Below are 26,406 nucleotides of genomic sequence, written 5' to 3' on the forward strand. Positions count from 1 at the left end.
CCTTCTGTGAACCTTTGGAGACATAAACCTGGTTAGTTCCAACACCAAATTACAGTTAAATCGTATTGAGAAGGAAAACAGTAATATTACTGAAAAATTAGTAAATGCCTGACAAAGGATAATGCCTGGCAAGGTTACTGCGGAAGCTTGATTCCTTAAAGAAGAAAATTCCTTTAACACCTGCATGGTAACTCTAAGAGAGCCAACTAAGAGAGATGCCCTCCTTGCTGTGTTACTCATTAGCAAAGAAGGTCTTCTTAGTGAAATGGAGATTAGTGGCCATCTTGGCCAGAATGACCATGCAGTCAAGGCTAAAATATCTGTTGACAGCAGAAAAAGTGCCAACAGAATTTCAGCCTTGGATGTGAAGTGAGCAGACTTCAAAATCCTCAGGGAAATAGTTGGTAAGGTCCCCTTGGGAAATGCTTTTGCAGGTGATGGGCTCCATCAACCATGGCCACTTTTTAAGTACTACCTACTTAGAGCACAGAGTAGAGGCAGGAGACCACCTTGGCTGAGCAGGAATCTTCTGAAACTAAGGAAGAAGGAAAAAAAAAAGAATGTACATGCCCAGTGGAAGCAAGGTCAGGGGAAATGGGAAGGAATGCAGAAAAGTTCTTCTCCACTGCAGGGAGAAAACTTGTGTGGTCAAAACTCAATTGGAGTTGAAGCTGGCCAGTACTCTGAGGGGCAATAAAAAGAGCTATTAAATATGTTAATAGCAAAAAGAAATCCAGAAAAAACATCGGTCCATTACTTGAAGAACACGGTTGCCTCACAAGCAAGGACATGGACAAACCAGAGATTAATGCTTTTTCACTTCATTCCTCAAAACTGATACTGGAAGCAGAGCTCCGAGCTGTGAGAATAATAAAATCCCAGTCAACCCTGAGCATGATCTGCTGCTCCAGCTGGATCCCTGTAAGTCTATGGGGCCTGATGGGATTCATCTGAGAATACTCAAAGGGCTGGTTGATATCATCACAGAGCCTCTCAAGGATTTTTGAATGGTCTTGGAAATATGAAAGCTCCAAGTCATGTGGAAACTGATGAACATTTCCCAGTTTTTGATAAAGGTAATAAGGATGACCCTGAAACTATAGGTCCATCAATTTCACTTCAGTCCCTAGTAAAATTATAGAGAAGATTATTCTGGGAGTTATTGAAAAACACATGAAGGACAATATAGTCATTAGTCACAGTCAGCATGGCTTCATGAGGGGAAAGCCCTGCTTATCGAACCTGATTTCCTTTTATGCCAAGGTAATCCATTTAGCTGATCAGGAGAAGCCAGTTGATGTAATATTTTAGATTTCAGTAAAGCTTTTGATACCATCTCTCACAGGATCCCTCTGGCCCACAGCTGGATAAACACATCATGGGATGGGTGAGCAGCTGGCTCATGAGCCAGGCACACAAAGGGTTACAGTGAATGGGAAGACATCAGGCTGACCTGTCTGTGGTGGGGTTCTGCAGGGCTCCATCCTCAGCCCTGTGCTCTTCAACATCTTATAAATTACCTGGATGTAGGATTGGAAGGGATATCACATTCGCTGAGAATACAAAACTGGGAGGAGCTGTTGTTTCCCTTGAAGGCCCTGCAGAGAGAGCTTGACAAACCAGAGGGCTGGGCAATCACCAACTGTATGAAGTCAACAAGGGACAGTGCTGGATTCTGCACCTGGGATTGGACAATCCTGTATGTACTGGGGATTGAGATGCTGGAGAGCAGTGCTGTGGAAAGAGAATCTGGTGGTCCTGGTCAATGGCAAGTTGAACATGAGGCAGCAGTGCCCTGGCAGCCAGGAGGGCCAAGTGTGTCCTGGGGGGCATCAGGCATAGCATGGCCAGCCAGGCAAGGGAGGGATTGTCCCACTCTGCTCTGCACTGGGGCAGCCCCATCTCGAGTGCTGGGGGCAGTTTTGGGCACTGCAGTATAGGAAAAACATTAAGCTATTAGAAAGTGTCCAAAGATGGTGAAGGACCTTGAGGGGAAGCTGCATGAAGGCTGGCTGAAGCAACTTGGTCTGTTTAGCCTGGAGAAGAGGAGACTGAGGGGAGACCTCATTGCAGTGTACAAATTCGTGGTGAGAAGAGGAGGAGCAGGTACCGATACAGGGATAGGACTCTAGGGAATGGTGTGAAGTGGTGTCAAGGGAGGTTTAGGTTAGATATTAGAAAAAGGGTCTTCACCAGAGGGTGGTTGGGCACTGGAAGAGGCTTCCCAGGGAAGTGGTCACAGCACCAGGCTGACAAAGCTCAAGGAGCATTTGGACAATACTCTCAGGCACAAGGAGTGATTGTTGGAGCAGCCCTGTGCAGGCCCAGGAGTTGGACATGATGATCCTTGTGAGTCCCTTCCAACTCAGGATATTCTTATGATTCTATGATTTTAAACTTTTAAAAAGCAATTAGCATAGATTTTTTACCATGCTGAAAGAAACATGTATATTAGAATACATAATATATAGTCAAATAGCAAAACACACATCCAAATCATGTTGCCAATACTATTATCAACAACAGGTACTTCCTAGGATTGATAATTTGCTATGGATGTTACATGCAAGATCATCTTAATAGAGGACAAATTTTAAATGTAGCTCATAAATATATTGCATTTCAAACAATAACAGCTTACCATATTTTAAATGTGAATATTTATTGCTTTACATTTTTGTATGTACTCCTGTATTAGTGAGAACAGAACCAGAGCTCAGACTAGCATACTTGTAAGTTCAAAAGAAGGGTCCACGAATTATTGTGCTCATTGGCAATAACCACTGGTAAGTCAATGTACATAAGTCAATGTTCCAGATGATAGCATATATAATAAAGTTTTTAAATGCTTTACAGTAAGTAAGTGCATATTACTGTATTACATAGCAACTCCTAGGGAAGACAAAAAACCCAACAAATTTAAAAATAGTTTGGCCTTCTATTTTCCTGAACCTAAACTGAAAAGGCCAAAACTTGGTGTACTTCTATTTGCTTCATTACTAATTTCTTTATTAGTAGTAAAACTATGACTTTATAATGCATTTTTCTTTAGCTGAAAAAATAAATATTTTCTTTAACATATATATTTTTAAAATATTATTCCAGTTATATTTTCCTTATTTTTAAAAGTAAATTTTCTTAGTATCTCTTCAGTAAATGAAGATTTATTAGATACCTGTTTTAAAAAATACTTTACTGAAAACACTGTGTTTGCAGATAAAATATACTACACTTCTAAGAAGCTGTTCTCTTCAGAAGAAGCCATTTTCTTATGCAAGGGCTTAAAAATTCTTCAAAGTGAACCCTGTGAGAGAACACGTAGGCATTGATCAAAATCCCCTAGAAGTATTTTGAGCATGTTTGAATTAAGCACTTGAAGTGAGGGGAAACTGAACATCAGTTTAAAAGTCCTCTTGAATGGCTACTTAAATCACAGCATGGAATGTCTCTGAAATTGTGAAGCTTAAAAAATACATACTAAGGCACTATGACAGAAATGAGACATAAAAAAATGCTTTGTGAAGATCAGCTTTTTTCATCCTAATTAAATTCCTTTAAAAGCATTTTTTTACAGAGTTCCAGGTCTCACTGGTATCTTTAGGAAACTGAAGTCTGATTTAGGTCATTTTGGAGTCAAAGAAAACCTTCCATTAGCTTCAGTAGAAATAAAACTCCTTAGGAAGCAGATGTGCTTACATTCCACTGTCAAAAATAGGAGCTAAGCATCTGCTCAAAGTTAATCACACACTTAAACACTGTCCAGGACTAAGGTCATGGTTGCCAGGACCTGATCTTGCAGCACATACAAATCCAAATGATTAATGGTTTGGCTTGCCTACTGGTTAAAACAAATGTAATATGAAATACAGGGTTTGGGGTTTTGTGATTCATTTTTTTGTCACTTAATAAAATTTAAAAAAAAAAAAAAATTGATTCCAAATAGAGTTCTGTTGAGTTAGTGGAAATACTAATACAAATTACTTTATATTCTCATTTAGTTCAGGTTGAAATCCAAAGAATAGTACTAACACAAACAGGGCATAACACAAAAGCATTGTGTGGCAAATAGACATACAGACAAAGAACAAGTACAGTCTGTCAAGGAAATTGAGGTTACTGCTGAAAAGTACACATTGTGTCCTATAAACTTACTACAGCAGAGATAAAACTTAGCTCAGGGCAAATAAATGTTCTCCAAATACAGAGAGGACTTCATGAAACATAATTAAATAAAAATCAAGTCTGAGAGAAAGTTTGGTAATACCTGATCAACTGGTCACTTAAATGACTGGAACTAAGATTATCCCCCTCTTCTAAGTACAAATTTATATAAATTATAGGGAATGATGGAAAGTGGGAATTATAGGATGCAGATGGAGTGCAGATGTAGTGAAGATTGCAGAAGGATGCAGAGGTGGAACTGGAAGCAGGATGGGCAAGCTGTCTCAGCTGTAGAATTGTATGCTGAAGATGTACCAGGAAAAAATTATACTTATGACACCAAACAAAATAATTATTGTCAAAACCTAGAAGTAGAAGGGCTCAATATTTGCTTGTCTTAGGGAGACTGGGGAAACTTCTTCTGCATATACTTGCTATGTTCATATATAATCCTAAAAAATTATCAGATCACCAATATCAGATCAGTGGCAGCTGCTCACAATGTTTTACTTTAACCCAACAGCAAAGACCAAACAATTCTACAGATTCAGATAATAAATTGCCACTTTTACAAAAACCCTACCAATTTAATGTCTTTGACAGTAGTCTAATGGGATTTCAAATAAATTAACTCACAAATAACTTCAGAAAATGGATATTATTCACATGCATTAAGTCTCAAGCAAGACACATTCCAGCATTTGCAAATAGATTTTTTTCCTTTTGCAAAATCCTGTGTTTATGTACATATTAATGCACAAGAATTTGGGTTTTCAATTTCTTTTAAATGTAGCTTACCCACCTCAAGGTTATAAGACATATTATAAAACAGGTTATGACAGCTTAAATGTTCAGGTTGCTAGTGAAATGAACTAAAAAATATTTTGATCATAATTTCATTCTTTTAAGTCAGTCTCATGATATCTGGATCACAGTATATTCCAAAGGTTAAAACTGTCATGTCTGATGTGTCAGCTCCTGTGTAAGCAATTTCCAGTTGCTTAGCTGGGAAAAAAGCAAGAGAGAAAGATCTAATCCCACGGCTTCCACCTAAGTGAAAGAGCCACACTTCACCTAAGGTGCTCTTGCTGGTGAACTGAAAGACCACCCAAAGCTTTGGGGATTGAAACAATGTTCTTTCAGGATCTACATCATGTGTTTCTATGAGAATGTCCTTGTTACAAATGAATCTGACTCAAGCCAGGCCTTCAAATACTGGAATCCAATCCAGTAGCATCCCTTTCTGTGGGCAACTTCTTCATTCTCTCTCTGAAGGTGTCTGATTTGTGGCAGTGATGCTCAGTACAAAATCATTCTCCTCTACTTTCTGTACCGTTGGGCAGCTCCACATACATTATTTGTGCTTCTATCTGGCTCTTCCTTTTTGGGATAGTTTATTTTGCCCAAGTTTTATTTGAGCTGGTTTCTCTGGGCATTGGGCCCAGTTCTTGTTTAACTTTGCTCTTAAAATCTGTACAACAGCCCAGATGTTCATTCCAAAAAAGAAAAAAAAAAAAAAACAAAGAGGACAAGGGGGGAGCTTTATGCATCCATTTTAAAAAAATATCGTGTTGTAAAGCAACAGAACAGATAATTTGTAAACCCACTGAATGCATTTATATCATTTATAGCAAAATTAAACTTCATTACTGTTTGGGACTTGGGTTTACAAGGCTAACAGAAATGCTGACTAGATGGAATAGAAAACACAACAGCATAAAATAAATGTTTTTATATTGGAACATTAAAGTTATGACAAAGTAGAAGGTATGAAAACCTTTAGTAAAGATGGATCTAGCTGAACTATGTCAGAGTCACAAATTTATTTTTTTCCTCAAAAGTAAGGTCGGTGGAACAATAAAAGTCAACAACAGGCCCAGAAGTTTTTACTGGACCAAAAGTACAAGTTTAAACTAGAAGTACAGATTTGAGAAGCAGAACAGTTCAGCTGTGTATAGCAATGAGTAAGCAGCTGTCAAAAGAGTGTTTCCAAAAAAGATGACAGGAAACATGGCACAAGAAAGCAGGAACTGTACCCAAAAGGAAGGGACAAAGCAACAAAAGTTAAAGATACAACTAACCCCAGTAAATCATTATCAAAGAGTTACTCATGTATTTTTCTAGTGCCACAAGTGACATCATGAGCTGACATTACCAATAGGTTACCACTTTCCCAGTCGACAGTAAAAGAAAAAAATTGAGAACTACTTTTATATAAGGCTAGCTATAGCACATATATTTTTTTGAAGCCATATCCACAGTTCTGAGGAAGAAGGCAAGGCCTGATTGTAATGCAGGGGAGATGCCAGGTACTGTAGTGACAGAAAGAGAGGAATGAAAAATCCAAAGAAAGAAGGTTGAAGATTAAAAGGTGTACAATTTGCTACAGTCATCACAGCACAGATATGTTCTTAGGTTTCTAATCAGGCTCCCTGTGCTCTTAACTTCCCTTGAAAATAATCTCTGCACAGAATCGCATTCAGCAATACAAGATGAAAAAAATAATCATTGTCTAAATAGATTAATAGCATCATTAAAGCTATTGGATACTAGAAATGCTTTAAACCTTCAAGGGAATACATTACCCTACTTTACAGATGGTTTGGCTATTCCAAATGTTGAACTCATGCAATATTTTCTTATAAAAAGTTACTACCAGTGGTAAAAAAATGCTAGGATTCCTTCTGGTTCTTTGGGAACATTGTCATTTACACATAAAATTTAGTTCCTCAGTTAATGAACACGGTAGAGCCACACTTTCTGTGTTTGTCTGTAAATGACTGATTTCAAGACCCCACTGTACTGAATTAAACAGAAGTCCTTACAGCACCAACCATGACTGAAAAAATAAAAAACTTCTTCCACAAAACTGAAAAACATGTAAGTATTCAAAAGTACATATATACAGTGGAAAGGTAATTTTCAATTTAAAATATCTCTCTTTCAGAGAGAGATTAAAAATACTCTCCTTTCTTGGAGAAAACATTGGAACCCTTCCCTTCCCACAAAGAGACCCAGAAATCCCTGCCAAAATCTTCCCCTCTTATGGGAATCACAACATTTTCTCATTGCTTTTCCTCAGAAGAAACCTGGGATCTTCTGAAAAAAATTCTATTCTGCCAGTTTCCACATAGAGCTTTAAAATAGAAGTCCTGCCTAAGAACTCAGGAAAGTGATTATGAATCAAGAGAAAATGAAGGCTGACAGCAAAATCAGAGACTTTTGCAATAATGATGTGTAGAACAAGATAGATCAAAGATTTTGAAAAATACTTTATTTTTTGTAAATAAGATAAGCAACCCCTATTGCGTCTCAGTCTAGTCAGGAACAAGCTCATATTTTCACTTTTCCAAAGCCAATGTTAACAGTGATTGCTGTTAAGTTCAGCGAAAAAAAAAATCAGCTGAATCTCTGTAGTTGGAGTTAACATTTTTATCTTTGTAGGAGTCTATAGGTTTTCTTTCTTTCTTTCTTAATAAAATCAGCCAATACATACAAAAGCCATGGTTATAAAGACAATAATTCTATTAGACTAGTTCTTGAAAAGCAAACTCCAGATAGGGACGAAGGTTTTCTCCTCTGAGATCCTAGTTGTGTTCTACTGAAATTTTCCTGGTTTGACTTACCTAAAAAAGAACAATAGCCCATTTTTCCTATACTGATTTGCCTCTAATTTAACATAAACTGACAAGTCCTCCTTATTCACCACCACTGATAATACAGATATTATTTTAATTTTCATTCTCTTTGACTTTAATTCCTAAACCAGAGCAAAATCTTCTTATTCACTAACTTCTTAAAACTGAGCCAGCTATACTTCTGGCTCAGAAGTGGTACTGTAGAAATTGGATAGTCATATAACCAGTTTTCCATTTTATTATGGCCTATAGATTCACCGAATTTGAGTTTTCCATCAAGAAGATGGTCTCAAACATAAATTAACAAGGTCCACCTCCCTTCCTGAACATGTCCTTCCCAGGACACCTGAAATTTGGTGTTAGGAATTTTGGCTACGAGGCTGGCAGCCTGTAGGGAAGGGTAGACCATGTAGGAAGACCCTCATGAGCAGCCAGGGGGTCCATGAAACAGGTTTCATATTTCATTTAATCTTACGAACTTTAAATCTGCTGCATTAAGAACTTGAAATGCATTATTGTTGTCCTTCAGCGGACTCCAGATCAGATTAGTAAGATTTAAAAGTGGATGATACTGTATTATTTCTGAGAAAAAGAGCCATACCCTGTACTTGACAATCTTCTGTGGTGTTTCTGCTTTTCAATAGTAGTAAAGGCTCATTTATCACCAGTTCTGATAACAAGAGACAGATTACTCAATACAAGTGGCCTTCCTTTTTCTTGGCTTTGCAGCTTAATAATTCTTTTCGGGACTAGGAAGGGGTTTAATTTTTTCATAGAGTATGAGACAATCAGTTGATGACATAGTCTGACAACTTTTATATGACAGCACATTTAATGTCACTCTATTGCTATCCTAGTGGACCCACTGTGCTGGATTAGACTAAAGCACTTTAATTCTCAGAAGATTTATGTATCAGGAACAGTAGGAACTGAAAATGATCCACAGTATCACAGAATATTTGAGGCTGGAAGGGATTGCTGGACAGCATCTGGTCCAACTCCCTGCTCAAGCTGGGCCAGCTAGAGCCAGTTCCCCAGGACCGTGTGCAGACGGCTTTTGAATATCTGCAGGGAAGGAAACATTACAACCTCACTGAAGCTTCACTGGAAAAAAATCCCTGAACCACCAAATTGGTTAAAATAGTTTTTGAAGTGTCAAATTCTTCTTCAGCTGGAGATGAGTAGCTTGTTTTCATCCTGAACTGCAAGAAAATTTCTCTCCCATACTCAAATCAAATGTTTTTGTTAAACCTTGATGATAAGGCAGTCATATATATAATATAGAGCATTATTTTCATGGCAGAACTTTGTCCATCTCTCTGTCTGCAGAATCAAGCAATCCACAGGAATTGGAGGAATCACACCCTTCTCTCTCACTTTCCCAAAACAATGAAGGAAGAGCAATTATTTTTCACATGGACAATCTGGTATGAAATTTCCAGCTAAAATTTTATGTCACATCACTGCTCAAACTCAGACTTGAAAGCAGCTGTGTATTTAACAGAATGTACCTTTTTCTGAGTATGAAAGAATAAAAATAAACAAAAGGTTCACAAATTCTCTATCAGATTTTAGTGACAGAAAAGACCACTGCAAATATAATGTGAAACCACACAGCACTTGCACTGTAGACCCCACATAAAAGGTTGCTTCATTTGATTACAATTCAAAATTTTTTCAACATTTTCCAAATGATCTTTGCTCTTAGGACACTGCATTTATGTCAACTTATCTAATTTTATTTTTCATCATACAATTTGTCTCTTCCTCATCAAGATGGTAAATTCCTTCCTATAAATTTTTCTATTCAATGTTTAAATTGTTCTCTTAAAAGGACCTGATGATCTCTCAGATTTGCTCCTGATATAATGAGTAGACTGAGTTCCTTATATGCCTGGTCTGTTTTCTAAAGCCAGGAAGATCATTATTTTTTACTCTTTGAGCTCTTTTGTAAAATTCATACCCTCATCATGCATGGTTTCAGAATTGGACAGGATATTTTCAGAACTGGACATGATATTCCTGAATTTTAAGCATAGCACAGCATTTTTCTTTTCATCTTTTTAATAGCTCTCCATTGGGTCAAGTTAACAGGTCTTAAAATGTTATAGTTCAATGTAAAATGCTTTGGCAAAATCATTGTATCAGTAACCTCTCTTATATCTTAGACCATGACAAAATCTGGTCTGTAAATTTATAATAAAAAAAAAAAAACTTTTTCAAGCCTTCTTCACCAGAAATTCCTGTTGGCTCAGATAAGCTATATTTCAAATTTCTACTTCTCTGTAGATATTATTGTATTTAATGCCTCATTATTCTGACCAATATCTTCACAAAGCTAGTAGAACTGTAATAACTCAAGTAATTTTGGTGATTTTCTGGTATTTAAATCACGTTGGCAGGTCTTTCAATATTTTCCAATATTCTTAACATTAATTTTGAAACAATAAGTGTTACAAAATTCTTTTTATCTAGGACTCTTTAAACTTCTAATCTGAAAATACTTGGGTTGGCCTGATGCATGGACATCCTCCTTTGTTTGACATGGTAAACTTTGTTGCATGTCTACCTTTTAACACTTTTACATTTGCAGATAGTTTTATTTAAAATGATATATAAATATCTTTTTTACTATTATTTACAGCCTGAGTCCTGCAGTGGTCCTTAATTGTGAGGAGAATTTTGTATGGTCTGGTTTGGTTTGGCTTGGCTTTTTTCTCTTTTGGGTTTTCTTTCTCATTATTTTCCTGTTCTCTGAAGTGGTCAGTTATGGTCTTCTATTGTCAGTCACCTGCAATTTCAATTTGGTACTTATTAAATCTAACCATTTTTTCATTCTGTTTTAATTGGTTCTTTTCTTTTTGGTCTCTGATTAGACCTGTTCATTGCTGCATGTACTCATATAAAAATATAGAACAATATAGTTTCATCTAAAAGATGACAAATTCATAGATAACATTATTAAAATGTATAATTCAGGCTTCAGCCAAAAGAAAACAGTCAAATGCTTTGATGAATAGAGTAGTTCTGGTTTCCCGAACTAGCTTTCTGGTTGATGTAAAGTACACACTCCTTATCATCTCTTTAACTATTTGGCAGAGGGTTAGCTTTCTTATTCCTGCAAGTTTTCATGAATTTCAGGATAGCAACTGTGTGTTTTTCCTAAGCTAAGGATTCATTTTTCTTTGTAGAGAGAGCAATCTTTTTCCTAAGGAAAATGTTAAAATTTAATCCACTTCATCTCAACATATCCCATACTTATGAGATCCCATAGACTTAATTTCAGAGATAGCATAGAAATCTAGATAATATAGAAAGATGAGGACTGTTCATATGATTAAAATGTTGGCCTGGGATTCCAAGAGCCAGGGAAGCATAGAAATCTAGATAATATAGAAAGATGAGGACTGTTTATATGATTAAAATGTTGGCCTGGGATTCCAAGAGCCAGGGAAGCTATCCTTACAAATGTTTCAAAACTTCCATTGATATTTTTATAAGAGTCCTGATCTTTGCATCTTGAAGGTCTTCATTTGCAAAATAGAGCTAAAACTATTTCTTCCATCCCTCATAATCCAGTCAGGTTACAGAAAAGACAGACCTTTCTTTGGTAATGAGCACAGCAAGGACAGATCTCAATTTTAGCATGAAGCACAATTAAGAGACTGTTGTTCCTACTGTTCTGCTTTTTGCAAATGTCAAATTGTTACAGAGTAAATGAAGATTCATGTTGTTAAGTACCTATGATTTCTATTAGCATGTGTTTATCTTAATATGGTCACAATCACTGTGCAAAGGTGATGCCTTAAGCTAGAACAGGAATGACTGGGCAGCCCTTTTCTCATACTGGAGGTTCATACTTTGAGATAAAGATTCTTCAAGTTTTGCTTGGATAAATGCCCAGTTTATCTGCAGGAACATGTTGCTCTGTTCCACAACTATGAAATGTTGTAGCCTCAGCCTTTGAATTCTTTGAACACCTGTGGTTAGCAAAATGTCATGTTGTTTTTCCAATTAGAAACTTCAGGATTGTCCTAGGGTGACTGAAGTTAAAGAAGAATTATCTAATTCTGCAAAGTGCAAACAGCAAGGAAGAGATGTTGGCCCTTTTCACTTTACATTAATTATTTTAGAATTTTCAGTCTTTAAAACCAGACAATACCAGATTGGGTTCAAGCAACAACTCTGAGGCATTTGTTTTCATAAGCCCATTCTGCTTAAATATTAAGAATAAATACTGGTTTCCTGAGATCTAACAAGCATCCTTGTGGATTCCTTCAAAGTCCAAAAAAAACTTTTACCATTAACTTACAGTAATCAGTCATGGTGTATCTTCTTTATCTAAAGCTTTTTTTTTTTCTCTGTTTATAAGTTGATTGAAATTAGCCAGTTGGTTCAGACATTACTGAAAAGGAGACTGGAAAAACATAAATACAGAAAAAAAGACTTTTCCCTTTGAAAGTCAAGCTGAAAATCAATCAGAAGTAATAAAAGTAATTATTTGAAATGCATTTGGCATGATGCTGCAAAAAATGTTCAGGCTTGAAGAGTAAAGTGGTATAGAAAGTGGACAGTCAAATTTTTATATTTGACTCAAGTAATGTTTTTGAATCAATTATTATCTTAAAATTTTCCCTACCTCTCCAATGTTCTTTTGGCTGAAACACTGAAATAAAATGTCAATTTTTTTAAATTTTGTCATTTCAGAATTTTGGGGAATTAAATTGGGGTAGGAAAAAACAAACTGTGAAAGAAGCACGTGAATATCTAAATTTGTTTGCCAACTTCATTTGGATACATATACATACATACATATGGATACATACAGAAGACTTAGCTGGGCAGGGGCAAAAAGGCAGGCCAGTATTTCCCTGAAAGCACCTTTAAGCCTTTTGCAGAACAGGCAGGATGCTGGTTACAGAGGTAGAAACCAAAGCATTTCAGAGTGCTAAGTTTTGCTGGCTTCACCTTTCACCACCATAATCTGATGTACTTCTATTGAACTCAGTGGAAATATACTGATCTACAGCAGCAGAACAGTGACTTTACTTCTAGATGATGGAGCATGGTTTGGGGAATCTGGAAATCTAGGTGTTTCATTAAGCCAAGCTCTCTGATATTAAATCACCAAGTCAAAAGGATGTGTTTTGTTTGATGCCGTTGATTAAAACCACATGATTTTAGCCCTTGTAGGTTTTATGTACTTCAAGAAATTAGTTATAAAAGCAAATACTCTCTTCACATATGAATATGCAGCATATGATGTATAAGTATTTTATAAGCACTGGTAGGAGATGATAAAACCATATGTGAATAATAGCTACGCAGAAGTCATCAGTTTATAAATATTACTCAGAAGAAGCCTATATATAAATACTATTTAATACACCAAGAACTGTGCTATACTTGTGGGAAAGCAATTTAAATATTTCAAAACTAATAGTAGAAAAATGTGTATAGTGTGAAGATATTAAAAAGAAAATAATCATAAATATAAGAAATTATGAGGAAGTAATTTGAAGAAAAGAGCGTGGAGAAATGAGGAAAGAGTATGCAGCAAAATTTATAACACAAAGGAAGTCATGTGAAAGCAGATGAACAAATGTGGTAAATAGAACCAGGAAAAATTAAACTGTCTAGTTCAATGACTACCTATCAATGGCATAGTCAGGAACCATGTTATAGGGCCTATTTGATAAGTTTATAAACCACGATTGCAGTTGCTAGGAGAAGAAGTAGAGAAACATGATAAAGCATAGAAGACAACATTACTCCTTTATTTCACATGAAAAACTATCCATTCCCTTAATCATACAAATGGTTATTCTTTATTTATATTACATTTTAAATTCCAAGGACCTTTACTACTGTAACAGCAACACAACTGAAATATTTTGCAAATTTCATTTAAAATACTTCAGCAAATTCTCAAATCTCATTAGCTTATATTCACAGTTTGCATCAGGTACCTGGCTTTTAATTGTCCAGGGCTGTCAAGTTCCACCTTGGTTTTCAAGTTTCTTTTCTACAGATGAGTTTAAAGCACTAGTTTTTAGGTAACTCCTAAGCATAGAATCATGTAATGTGCATTACAAAATTTCAGATCACTTTATTTTCATCTTCAAGGGCATCCAGTTCTCTCAGAAATTTCATCTTACTCACAGAGGTGGTGCTTTCTAGAACTGATTAGCCATTTCTTCACCACTACTTACACAGAGAACATTGATTAAAATAACACACACAAAAGTCTTTAGACAACTCTTGAGGGTTCTTCGTGTCATAAAATAGATGTTTATAAAGTACACTCCTCATGGATTATTTCACTTTTAATCTTCAATTTCTCCAGTTTTGTGATTCATTTCTTCTAATATATTAATTTTTTTCACTTAAATTCTGGTATGTTATTGCTATGTATTTTCTTTGTCTAGAATTTCTGTTTTCCTACTCATTTGGTTGGTATGGCAGAATCTAGATTGGGTAAATGTATTGGATCTATTAACCCAATCCTTTTTTACTTGAATCATCTTAATTACTTATACCTCTGAAATATTTTCTTGTAGCATTGAATACTATTGAAGACATAGTAGTAAAATTGGATTTATCACATGATATTCTTTCTTTATAGTTTAAGAACCTCCTTTGCTATTTTCTGGTTAGGTTGTTATAATCACTTGTCAATATATTTATTGGCCCATTTAGTTATTTGATATTTCATTTCACATGCTTGTTTTGAGAATTCTGGAAGCAGATATTCTCCAGGCCTCGAAATTGGATTATTTGAAGCATTTAATTTTCTTTCTATCTCAGCCCAAGCAAATAATTTAATTCATTTCCTATTTCATTTACTTCCAAACTCAGTGCTTACCACAGTGCACAAGTATCAGTATCCTTCTTTATTTCTGCGTTAGAAGAAATCTTTTCTTCCTGTGTCAATATCTCTTACAAGTTAACAAAGCTGGACTTTTGGCAGTCCTGTTTTATCCTTCTTGACCTTTAAGACAAAATTTATTGGCTGACAAGTCTTTTTTTTTTTTTTTTTTTTTTTTTTTTTGCGGTGGGAGGGGTGGTGTTTGGAATTTTGGGTTTGTTTGGTATTTTATTTTGAAATGAAAACAAACAGTTCTCAATATCCTTTTGAGATGATTATAAATTATACCTGGAGGCATTCCCAAGACATTTCTACCTGTCTCAGTGTAAAATTATAAGCAAAACTGGTCCAGCTCAGTTGCTGGGCTTGTGTGAAAAGTGAGTAAACCTTACATACAATAATCGTTGAGGTATCTTGAGTTTTTTAACTGATTTACTCTTTCCATTTGATAGGCAAACACTAAACATCACCTATACTGTTCCCACTTGTCAGTCTCACATAGTCATTATTCATCCAGTCTTTTCATGCCGCTCTCTCAAGTGTAAAATATTATCATTTACAGTAAATTGTGACCATGCTTATGAAAGTCCAAGTATATTCTTAGTCCTTGTTCTGCTCTAGTGTTAACATAAGTCTTGCTTTAACTGCAGGTATATCAGCAAACTCTTTAGGTTAAAAACTATTGGAGGCTCCAGAAAAGTAGAAATTAAGTACTCTGATCTTTGTGGGCATTTACCTGTATCTTTTCAAGAAATAACTGAAAAGGCAATATCTTTCTCCTGATTGTACAACACCCTTCCTCCGACCCCCACTACCCCCCGCCCAGATAGCATGGAAATGTCATTTTTGTATTAGGAACCAAAATTGAAGACTATTTCAGATACAGTATCACAAATAGAGGAAATTAATCTACCAGCTGAACATAATCAACCTATTGAATGTATCCCTGGCTAAGAAAACTCAGAGAGTATAAGGGAACATTGCTGCATCTTGCCTTCCCTGGAGGTATTTAAAAGATGTGACACTTAGAGATATGTTTTAGTGGTAGACTTGACAGTGCTGGGTTAATGGTTAGACTCAATACCCTTAGAGGTCTTTTCCAACCTAAATGATTCTATAATCTCTTATATTCAACTTGTTCACCAGAATGCTCAGCTCCTTTTCTGTAGATCTGCTTTTTACAAGTCACTGCCCTGCCTGTATTTCTGTTTGAGGTTGTATTGTCATATCATATAAGGTGCAGGACACTGCCTATTCTTTGTTAAACTTCCTGAGATTTCTTCTAGCTTGTTTCTTCTGCAGATTGAGATTCCTTCTGAATGGCAGGTCTACATTCCAGCATGCTGAAAACCCTCCCAATTTGGTGTTATCCATGAAATTGATGAAGGTGCACTCCTTTGCACTGTCCAGATAATTAATAAAGACTTTAAATAGTTTGAGCTCCAGGGCTGACACTTAAGGACATTCACTAGTAAGAGATATCCAGTTTGACTTCCTATGCCATTTATCACCCCAACACTTTAACACTGACCACCCACTTCGTAATCAACCCATCTGGTTCATATTGCTTCAGTTTGATATATGGGTATTCTAGAAGTACATGTTGAAAGCCTTGCTGAAGACAATGCAAGTTATACCCAGTTTCACCTCTAGTATTCGTGACATATAATAAAGAAAAAATTAGAGGGGAAAAAGCCCACCAAAATAACCCTACACTAAAATTATTAGGAATACACCATGAAACACCAAAAAGCCAAAGATAAAAAGGACAGTTTGATTACTGAACTCACTGCTTAGGATTGCCTAGAAGCAAGGAATAGGGACTATCAAAATGTATCTGTGCAATTAGGCTTTTCCACATATTTACCACCATACATTTCCATTAGCACACAAATAAACATGCAGTCAGGGCTTATCAAGGCCAGTTCTAAAAATAAAAAGTGACTCAGAGGTAAACTTCAAATGACAAAATTTGGGAGCTAATTAAATTATCTTGAAACACTGTAATTCTCTATTCATGGAAGAAGTTTAACTAAATTCAATGAAGAAAATAAGGAAGTCTTTCTTAAACGACCTTGTAACAGTTGTGAATTTTCAATCGATAATAAATCTGAAATTGAATGTTTGAGAATAGGTCTTTATGAAAAATTTTGAAATATAGATAAGCCTGGAGATGTAAATGGAAAAGTTACAAATAGTTGTACAACAGCAGAAAGAATTGACCTTATTTTAAATGCATTCTCTCTTTTTTTTTTTTTTTTTTTTTCACAAAATGTGAATGTAGAATTTTAAGAAAACTGAGAACTCTGGTGTAGTTTCAGAAGATTGGAGACAAAATGTGGCTGAATCATAAGACTATGGGTGATCATGGCTCCTTTCTCCTTTTGAATTAATGCATTTTTTTATGTGTTACAATGGCTGGCCTATAAAACAGAAAAATATAAGGAAAGAAGTTGGAGGGTTTTGGAGCTGGAAGTGGGATTTGAGGCTTCACCTGGAAATTCTCCTCAAAAGGAGTGTAATATTTATATCTGCTAGTAAATTTTAGCTTTCAGCAACTAAAGACTCCACAGTCTTCAGTCTTGCTAAAGCATCATTCCTTACAGAAGCAATAAATATTCATGCTACTGCAACAAGACCATTGCATGAACTAGAACTCTGATAGGCTGAGCATTGAAAGCAAAGAGTTGTTTCTCCTGGGGGATGAAGTTTTTGAGCTAATGATCCAACATGTCATATTTTGTCATAATATCTTATTCAAATAAGATTAATCTGTTTCACATTACCAATAGGCAAAAGAAATTTTAATAGATTATTTCATGGCAATATTATAAGGTTTGGAGTCAGTGAATATAAATGAGTATATATTAATAATTTAGAATATTATATTAAAAAAATAAAAGAAAAGAAAGAAACCTTTTGAAATTTTAAAAAATCATAGCAGAAAAAACTAAATGAAACTATTTCTTCCCACTACAGATATCCTGTTTGGGAAAAATAACCAACAAAACTCTGGGCTGTTAAGATCAAGAAAAACTATTTTTGCCCTTTGGCAAAGCTATCTTCGTACAGTTTTATGTAACACAAAAAAATACATATATGTTTGGCCAAATCCTCCCCTGCCCCTGGAACTGGAAAGTGTCCAGAAAAAGCTCAGAGAACTCGGACCAGTGGCATGTTTGCGTGCTCCATGAACAAGCAAGAAATTCATCTAGCTAACAAGCAAGCTCAGCAAGACCTTTTGCTGAACAAATTTTACTCATTTGTAACCTTGACAAATTTGTCCACTCTTGGAATTTTTCCGTGAGCTATTTTGTAAGGAGACATTGCAGCCTAAAGATCGTTCAAATCCTTCTCACTGCGACTGTTGTTTTGAGTAACTAATATTTACTACCGTGTTTCTGGACTGTGTGTCTGATCAGACACAGACTGTTGTCTGTTTGGATGATCTAATATTTACCAGTTCTTAAAGCAGAAAATAACTCAGCTGTATCACAAACTTCACTTTTGTTGAAGAATTAATTTTCACTACAAACTATTTTTCTAGAAAATTAATGTTGCACAACTTTTCTCAACCATAGATGGGAAAGACATAAATAGTCATGCAAAAAGTAAGACTCTGTTACTAAATGGTCCACGTAGGAAACTATACATCCTCCACTGCATTGTGTATCCAGCCACAGCAGGACCACACCACCTCCCTTAATTTATCACAAATCGATTAAAATCTGTTTTATTAATCTAGAGTCTGAAATCAGCCCTAATATTATATGCAAGGGAAAATCACAATTCCTGTGATCTGTGGCTATGATTAAAGTAAAATAAAGATTTGAAGCATATTCCAGAATTTATCTATTTTTTAAGGCATATAATGTGAAAGATTAATGGTAGATGATAGAAAACTTCTTTGAGGGAATAAAGTAATGACTGTAAAGACATACAGAATCATAGAATCACAGAATGTTTTGGGTTGGAAGGAACCTTAAAGATCATGGTCAAGGACATCTTCCACTAGACTAAACCACTCAAAGCCCCATCCAATCTGGCCTTTACCTCTTCCAGGGATGGGTCGTCCACAATTCTCTGGGAAACTTGAATACCTTAACAGAACTGAGTGAAGGTATGCTTGTGTTGCTCAGGGAGGTACTCTGTGAGGCAACTTTCTACTCCTGGCAACATCTTACAATAACCAAATGTATAGCAGGAATTCACACAGTTAATGCACTTTGGCCACATTAGTTTGCTTCTACTGACAACCCTGCCAAGCACATGCTGTAGTTGATGACAAAGCTTCCCCTGTTCTCCAGGCATGGCTGAACCTCTGTCTCAATGCTATTTCCCTGGGTCTGTCCTTCATTTTAGGAATATTCCACGAAAATATCTAGCATGGTTCCATATGACTGTAACAACTACAAAGCAATAAATAACAAAGCTGAACAGAATAAGGTCTTGGGAGAAAAAAGGATTTTATTGTGTAATCATATTCCTAAAACCCAGAGAAGGACATGTCAACCTACACTGCATAGATCAGGTATTTTTAGCAACATTGATTCAGTGGGGCTTTAAATATCTTTTATTATACATGCTAAGTGCTATAGAGAAAAACAGTGAGGTATCCACTATCGATCTCAAAGGATCCAAGGCAATTGAAGATTTGATTGTAATCAAATACCAGATCAAATCTATAGGTGGTTTTGCTGCTTTTTAATTTTCAGGGTCTTCTGCTTGCCAAGGGGCTTGCTTGCCCACTATGTATTACAGCTTAGTGCTCATCAGTGTCTGCTTTTTCTGCTTTCACTGCTTTGTGCATTTCTGCACTACTACACTGCTTATCATCTCACTCTGCTGGGCCTGGGAACATTTTGATAACAGTCATGGCAATGTGCCTGGATTGGCGGATGGCCAGGCCATAACTGCTCTTTCTGTGCTGCTCTGCTGGAGAGGCTAGAAATCCAGTGTGAACTTGACTCAAAAGGGCTGTGATCTGTGAGCAGGACACCCCAAAGAGTGCCATGGATATGTCTGTGTCCCCCCCTGCAGATGTAGCTCTGAAGGTATTGGGGTCCATGCTAAAGAAGAAATGCCTCAGAATATCTGCGGCTATGGATAAGTCTGTTCTGCATCAGGTGCACCTTGAAACATCAATGGCTCTGCATGAAGTCATGCTGGAGCACCTCAAGGAGTGTGGTCATGCATAAGCCCACAACAGAGCAGGCATATCCTGACAGGGACTGCAGCCATGAGTAAGATTATGGTGGAGCAGGCATCTCTGGAGGCATTGTGACCCATGGAAAAAGGCCACACTGGAACAGGTGCACCTCAAAGCAACTATGGCTGCAGAGAAGTTTGTGATGCAGCAGGTATATCCCTGAAAAGGCTCCCAGATATAAGTCCTAGAGTTTGAATTCTCTCTTCAACTCAGGGGAGCGAGTGTTCTACTAAGGGGCTGCAGTCTGCAGATAAGTCCAGGCTGGAGAGGGGTTACAGGAAAAAGCTCATTGCAATGTCAAACCCTGTGATCTGGTCCAAAGGGAAATGAGTGGAGATTTTAATGGAAATACCTTTAAATTTTTGTAATCCAGGTTTTAAGTTGCCAGCTACAGAAATTACTATGGCAGGAGCCACCAAAACCTGTGGAGAACAATTTTTACAGGAAGCATTTGCACTGCAGCAGTGATTCAAGTGCTGACTTGGGCTCCCAGTAACACCATGGAGTTGCAACCACCTCTCCTGAGTGACCACCAGAACAGATGGAGCCCAAAGTCATGGACTAAATTAACTCAATGGACATTTCATGGACATTAGTGGTCCACAGACTACTATATTTTTGTATATATAATATGAAAAAAATATATATTATATCAAAGGATGAGAAGGGACGTGGTGGTTAATTAGTCTCTGCTGGATTCTGTGGCGCTTAAACATTATGTAAATGGTGTGGAATAAGGGGTGGAGAATGTGCTGGATTAAGTTGGAGTAGAATTAATTTTGTTCAGAGTAGCTGGTATGGCTGTGTTTGGGGTTTTTGCTGGAAATAGTGTTGATAAAAAAGGGATGTTTTCCTCGTTCCTGCACAGTGTTTACTCAGCATCAAGACCTTCTCTGCTCCTCACCTCCTCACCCTACTTCACCAGCAAGGAGGCTGGGAAATGCATGGGAAGTTGGCTGAGCTCATTGACAAAAGGCATATTCCATACTATATGGAATCATGCTTAGCATATAAAACTTGGGGAAACAAAGACAGTGGAGAATGTTTAAAAATATAGTATCTCCCCAAGCTACCATTACATGTGATGGATCTCTGCTTTCCCTGATGGCTGAACACCTGCTTGTCCATAGGGAGTAGTGAATGAATTCCTTATTTTGCTTTGCTTGCATGCACAGCTTTTGCTTTACTCATTAAATTGTCTTTATCTCAACCAATGAGTTCCCCAGTTTTGACTCTTCTCATTCTTTTTCCTACCCAGACATGAGAAAAGTGAACTAGTGGTTGACTGGTGCTTAGTTGCCAGCTGGACATGACACAAATTCTTGAAAGTAACAAAATCAATTACTGAGTAGTTTAGGTACAAAGATTCAGTTTTGCCAGGAAACTAGAAGTTTGGAGAAGAACTATGAAGGGGTACATAGTTTAGTTGCAGTGAATCACAGTGCACAAGATAAAATGAAGCATGTCCATAAAACTGATGAACATAATTCACCCTGTTGAAAAATGCGTAGAGATAAAAATGTACAACCAAAAGATGGTAACAAAATAAAAAAGTAATTGTTTTTAAATATTAAAAAAAAGTAAAGGGACTAAAGTACTAAAATAAAGATAATTGCCCTGGACAATTATGACTTGTCAAAACAGCTATAAAGAAGAGATATGTGATTTCTGACAATACAGTCCTATCTTTTAAAATAATTAATAGCTAAAGGATGGAAAAAAAATTAGTCAGTATTTTACAGTAGAAGCTCTTTTGCAATGAATTTGGATTATGCTGCTTTAACAGAAATAAATTTGGGATTTCAATGGCATATTAGATTACTAGCAGCCATGCCTGATGAGAGACAGAAAGGCACTGTTTTGTAAAGACCCTGGTCTAGGTGAATGACAGGAATGGTGAAGGTCCAAAATGGGTCTTTTGCATTGTTTTTTTACTTCTTAAAATTTCAAACATCTATAGATTTTTGTCTTTAAAATGCCTGCTAAAACTCAAAACATCATGTGGTCTTATGTTTAGACTCAAGAGTAGAAAGCATAAACTCCACTTTTTTCATCTCCACAAACTGCAGCAGCTAGTAACCAACCCTCTTTTCATAAGTTGCAGTCTTAAAAGCCTCAATTATAACATTCAAAATGTGTTTCTTACATTAGAGTGCATTTTGATATTCTGTATTATTTTCTGTCCTTTTGATCCCTTAGTATTTCTTAACATTAACTTTGTTTTTGGCAAACTTTGTAATCTTACCATTTTTTTTGTTTGTTTGTTCGTTTTTGATAAAATCTTAGGAGAGTGAGCATGACAGAAATACTGCATATACTACAGCTGTGATTTTGGGAAGTTCAGCAGCTGAGAGCAAGACAGCAAGCCAACATCGTGTGTTCCAGTGAGACCTCGGTCAGCCAGAAACACATGAGCCATTGCAGCCAGGGTCACTATCATCCTTGGGGTAGTGTGTGTCACCACAGACCATCTTCCAGATCTGGAGCCCCAGAACTGCTGCAAAAGCTCCTCTGAAGACAAAAAGCACTTGCTTGTTTTTCCTCATGAAGGAAGTCGTTAATGGTTCTTTAAACACCATGGAGATTGTTAATGTTTTAGAGGATCTTTCTTTTATCCTAATGATTGCTCATGTCAAAGGAAAAAAAAAAACAGGAAGGAGGAGAAAGGGAAATTAAAGAAAAGGGAAAGGGGAATAAATAAGTGAAGTGGAAAGGAGAGAAGAGGAGAGAAAGAGGCAAAAAGAGGGAGGGAGGGAGGGAGGGAGGGAGGGGGGAAGGGAGGGAGGGAGGGAGGGAGGGAGGGAGGGAGGGAGGAAGGAAGGAAGGAAGGAAGGAAGGAAGGAAGGAAGGAAGGAAGGAAGGAAGGAAGGAAGGAAGGAAGGAAGGAAGGAAGGAAGGAAGGAAGGAAGGAAGGAAGGAAGGAAGGAAGGAAGGAAGGAAGGAAGGAAGGAAGGAAGGAAGGAAGGAAGGAAGGAAGATCTTTCTGAGAGAATTCTGGCCAGATTTTCCATATGCTTTCTGCTTGGAGATTTGTTGAAAGAATAACAAACTCTTTCTTGATTAAAAATCTGTAGCATCTGGAAACTTGACACAATATGTTGTAAGCTAAAACCAAAACAAATTGTAAGCCTCTTGACTTCATGCAAATAAATATTATGAGCTCCGAAAGTTAATAATGATTTATGCCAGTCAGTCAGCAGACGACAAGGGACTTTGCACAAAATAGGAAGATTGATTACTTCTGTACTTTCTGCCAAGTTACGCTGGAGCAAAGAAAAAATTTGTCAACATATCTTGTGGCTGAAAAAGACACAAAATATGGTGTATGCCAAATGAAAGCTCAGATTTTAAAAAATATATTGAAGTACATTATTCCATTAATTCAATTCAGCTTCATTTTCTCAGCTAAAATCTAAACAGTTAATTTTGTGTTCTTCAGTTTTGTAAGTCAAGCAATGCTTGGTTTAAAACTTACGTAATACTGACTTCTGCCAGAAGTCTTTAAAATATGGACTCATGTTTCACACAGGCTACAAGCCAGCATTTCTTTATTTTGCTGCTTTAGGGAAATGACTCTAGTCTGATGTGAGCAATGTCGTCACTGCTTTCAAGTCAGTTTCAAATATTTTTTGATCTGCTTTCAGATTTCATAGAGATACTGGACAAAAACAACATTTCAAATTTATGTTTAAACATATGTGACCTCTGAAAAGATTGGTAGATGTTGCTTTTTAGTAAACAGTCTATTAAATTAAGTTGTTAAATTTATTTTCCTATGTATGAACCTCTTAAATTCTACTTTGGATATTAATTTGTGATTGCCATTATTTGGCTGCTGCAGTTCCACTAACATTAAGAGGGTTTCTCAATGTTTGGAACATAGTAGTAAACTTACTCTTTCTTTTTACCTTACCAGAATATTTCATTGACCATTGGCCCAGAAGTACCAGATTCCTCATTCCACTCCATTTGCACACATACAGTGTGGCTAAGCCAGCAAAAAACCCCCCAAAACTACTGTTATATTTACCCCTGGGCAAAATTGTACTGTATCACTAAGCTTGGCAAAAGGATTTTTCAATAATTTGGCCATGTTACTACCTCAGGGGAAACCACTGTGCACATTCTATATGATGTAGGACTGACTTGGGTGGTAATGGTGCTGCAGAACATCATGGAGCTGATAGCATCAGGGCATGGCATATATTAAATCATTAATATTGATTAAATCAGTTTCAGACCTTCTATTAACTGAAAATCTTGTATACAGAGAGGTATGGGATGAAATGCATCTAAAGAATATTTCTCCCCAAACTTCTTGCTTAAATTCTGACCTCTATAATTAAAAAAGGAACTTTTTCATCACTGCCATGTTAAATTTTGTATTCATTGTGTTGGTTATTCAGTAAAATATATCTGAAAATCTGGAGGAGTAAGTTTCTAAAATAAAAATCTTTCTTGAAAAAAATGCTGAAAATGTTCAGAAAGCTATTGTAGTAAGCAAGATTTTTGGAAAACTATCAGACTATGTTAGTGGCATGTTAAGGTTATACAGTGATTCCTTTTGCATTCTCTCTTTAACTGCTTTGGTGTTTATGTAAATGGGACATAAAATTCTTCCAGTTCCTTGCAAATGGTTCTGTAATCAAAAAAATAAAAATTGTTCTCCCATAATATGCTATTTATAAAAACTCCTCAGAAAAGCCACAGATGGTTGGACTTTTTTATGTTAATTAGCCTTGTGCTGACACTACCTTTTCATTTAGTGATTCCAAGACTCTGAACAATGCATGTATTGATGCAAGCTGTGCTGCTCACAACAGTTTCTAAGTTCTCCATTGCCTCAAACTGTTGACATAATTTATGGTGGGGCAAAGTGATTAGAAAATTTTGTCAAATTTTCAAAGATTTACACTTTTCTTGAGGTGTAGATGATTTAAGAGATCCTTATCATCAAAAGCCATAAGAATTGTTATTGAGGTACAGAATGTGCAAAATCAAATAGATCTGAAGTAACTAACTTTTGCAACATGGACCATTATGAGAGTAGTTCAGCTACTTCAAAGTCATATATACAATGTCTGCGTTTTTGAAGAAAACTAGGTCAAAATATGTAGCTAGCTTGTAATCCAGTGTGGGTTTTGAGAAAGTCCCAATTCATATCTGAAATCAGCTGCAGCAGTAGTTCCTGCAGGGCTTCAGGCAAGAAGAAAAGATGCAATGAGAAACAACCACCAGTGAGTTAAGCAAGTTCTAAGATATGTTCTCCACCATGACAAAAGAGACAGTGAAACCAGTCAGTACCATGCCACATGCTCACTTTTGCGATTTACAAGTAGGCCTGTTGTCCATAAGCAATTACACATTTTGAAAATCAAAAATATAGGCAATTGCCTAGATCTTGAGAAGTCCCCAGTGTAATAAAAATCTATAAAGTTATTTAAGGACAAGACTAGCTGTTTTATCTTATTTAACTTTCTATCAATTGCTTTTTTTCAATATTTCAGTATTTTCCAGCTTCGGCATTGTAACTCTTGTATTTTTTTTTTGATCTTTGAGTCAAAAGTGATGTTTAGTTATATTATCTGCTGATCAGCAAAGACACTCCTCCTTTTCTTTCCAGTTCTTGCCTTATCTATAATGACAATGGATGTTGATTCAGTAAGACCTAAATAGGGAACTTAGGGGAAGGTGGTGCTATTTTGAGACAGTGTCTCTTTCTTTAAGTCTGGTCCTTTCATGTGTTTACCCAGGAGATTGGTTTCACAGGTCATGAATAAATGAAGTATTGGAGCAAAAGATCTGTGCCTAAACAGTTTGTACAGGGTGATGTTATGCTTGCATAACTTGAAAAAAGGGCTCAAAGTTTTTATGTTTGTATGTACATACACCCATTTTGTATGTATTATGACCCCACTGGTGGTCCTTTACAACCTTAAACATTCTGTATATATGCACATACACATGTGAAAGAGATAAAAACCTTCCTTTGTACTCCTGGGGATTTAGGTAACCCTTTCTGAAGGTTTTACAAGTGAAGAGGCTTTAATATAGAGGGAAGTCATAAGCAAGCTTATATTCTGCAAATTTATTGTTTCTGGGTACTCCCAGAATTCATGGACTTACTTTATGCTGTATAAAAATGGGTCCATGTGCCTTAAAGTTTTTCTCTCTCACAGAGATGGAGGTAGTGTTAGTTTTGGGGTTGTAGGTGACATAACATTCTCTTCTAAGTGATGCACACTGTCTTCAGTGAATTGCTGTTTGTGCTAAAATAAAAATGATTCATTGTAAAAAGACAGTAGACATTTATTACACTGGTCTGTGTCTTCAATAACTAGTTTTTAGATGTCTGGTGCTATTGAAGTTATCATCATCTGGTGAGTTTCACATGCAGTTAAAAAACAGTAGTAGAGATTCACAAGGAGAATCAGACCTTTGCAGTCACAAGGAGGACTGGATAATTCTTTCAAAGGGAGAGGTCCATGAAACCAGTGGCAATGTCTAAAACTTTGTCTTTCTTCTAATGC

Source organism: Lonchura striata, chromosome 1, assembly GCF_046129695.1.
Source record: "Lonchura striata isolate bLonStr1 chromosome 1, bLonStr1.mat, whole genome shotgun sequence".
NCBI lineage: Eukaryota > Metazoa > Chordata > Aves > Passeriformes > Estrildidae > Lonchura > Lonchura striata.